The sequence below is a fragment of the Condylura cristata genome, unplaced genomic scaffold (genome assembly GCF_000260355.1).
Source record: "Condylura cristata isolate star-nosed mole 26May11 unplaced genomic scaffold, ConCri1.0 scaffold00029, whole genome shotgun sequence".
Classification (NCBI taxonomy): Eukaryota; Metazoa; Chordata; class Mammalia; order Eulipotyphla; family Talpidae; genus Condylura; species Condylura cristata.
In genome coordinates, this window is record NW_004567130.1 from 17,894,497 (window position 1) to 17,896,675 (window position 2,179).

Here is a 2,179-nt window from a genome sequence, read left to right on the forward strand (position 1 = left end):
CCCTCTTCTCCGGGGCGGGCCTGGCCGCAGGCTCCGGCGCCGGGCCTGGCTGCTCTGGGTTGGGAGGGCTGGGGCCGGCCGTGCTGAGAAGCCGCGCCTGACCGGCGGTGGGTCCCGCGGCCCCAGCTCTCAGAAATAGGAAAACGTCTGCGGGAGGAGATTGGGGGCGCAACCGCCCCCGCAGCACCGCAACCGCTGCCCACACGGGAGGGAGCCCTCACTGCTGTCCCTGGCCAGCAGTGTGGCGAGGGCCCTAGGCACAGGGCCGCCCTGCTGGGGTCCAGCCAGCGCAGCCCGCAGACAGTTGGGACTTCGGAAACCTGGGAAGAGGCAAAAGTAAATGCTGGTGCGCGCGGCCCGTGTGCTGGACACAGCACCTTTTCTATCCCCAAAATACCAGGACACACCTGGAGGTCAACGTCCTGCGGACCCTGGTGTCAGCCCCTGCCTGTTTCCAAGGAAACCAGTGGTGGGGGGGGGCCTGGGCCCCGAGACCAAGGAGGAGGAGGAGGAAGCTTAGGGCCAGGCTCAGGCGCTGCAGCGTCTCAGCGTTGAGAACAAGGAGGGAGCGGACAGGTGGGGAGAGTGGGCAGCGGTCAGTTGGCCTAGCAAGCCCAGGGCTGCTGGCCCTGGGCGGAGCTTGGGCAGCAGCGAGGACCCAGGCGGCCAGGGCCCTGGGGAGCCGGCCCAGCAGGGAGCAGGGCGCCAGCCACTCCTGGGCGCCTAGCCCCTCGCCTCCCGCACCCACCTGCATCCCCCGGTGAGGCCTGGGTGGACAGTGTGGACAGCTGCACACGGTCACGGCGGCCTGAGCTTTGGCACCAACAAGGCGGGAGAGCCCGCGTCCAGGCCTGGGGGAGGTGGCAAGGCCTGTGGGGGCCCTTACCCTCGTACAGGTGCTGGTGGCTCCTGGGGTGGCCACCAGGCCCCAGCCACACGGCCCCCCCCACACCTCCTGGCAGGAGAGGGCAGGTTCGTGGCTGGAACAAGGCCAGAAGCAAGGAAAAGGCCACTTAGAATCACGCTCTCATGGTAACATGTCCTCCAGTCTCTCAAAACTCCCAGGCCGTTGTCCGGCGGGCTGTCCTGGACACTCCTGCCTGCTGGGCACACTCTCCTCGGGCAGTAGTTTCTGGGTGTCAGTTTTACATCTCCCGGCCACAAATGATCAAAACTGCCGTGCCTCACACAAAAAGGCGTGTGCAGAGTGACAGCTCTGCACGCTCACGTCCGTGACTTACCTGCTCGACGGCACAACAGCCTGGTGGGAGGCAGATACTTCTGGTTCCCGCTGATGCTCCTATTCACTGGGCTGACGCGGCCCAGACGGCAGCCGCCTCGCAGAGGCCAGCTCGTGGCCTGCAGCCATCACAGCCATGAATCTGGGGGTATTTACAAAGGAATCCTGTACGCCTTAGCAGTCGCTCCCCGCCCTTCCTCTGCGCCTAGTCCCCACTAAGCTATGTCCTGCCTCTATGGAATTCTCAGGTTTTGATGCCACATAGAAGTGATCACACAGTATGGGGTTGCTTTTCTGTGGGTCCTTTCACTTAGCATCTTGTTTCTGTCCACAGGGTAGCCTGTATTGGGCCCACCCCTTTTTCATGGCCAAGTAATATTCCATTGTATGGAGAGATCCTGATTTGTTATCCTGCTATCAGTTCAAGAACACTTTTCACATTGGGCCCCTGTGAGCAGCACCCCATGGACCCCAGCACGAGTGCCCGCTGAACCCCGGCCATCACACGTGCTGGCTCCACCTAGGCATGGCACTGCGGGCCAGCTGGTGCCTCCGCCAGCCATGTACACGAGGGCCCGCTGCGTCTGCACCCTCACACTTACTTTCACTTCGCTTTGTTCTGTCATGACTGTGCTGGCAGGCCAAGTGGCTTGCATGTGGTTTTTTTTTTTTTTTTTTTTAAGATTTAAGATTTATTATATTTATTCGTACAGAACTGGGGTATAGGCCAGAGATGCGGAAGGTGAGAGGATTCACCAGAGACTGAGCGGGAAGCAGAACAGGCAGATCGACGAAGTACACTGCTGAGGTGAGCAGCAGGTGGGTCAGGAGAGGTCTGCCACGCCATGTGGTCGCCTCCGGGGCAGGCGGGGATCGAACTCATGCGGAAGTGGCTTTAGCTTCTTAGTGCAGTGCTTTAACCCGCTGTGCCACCAGGGA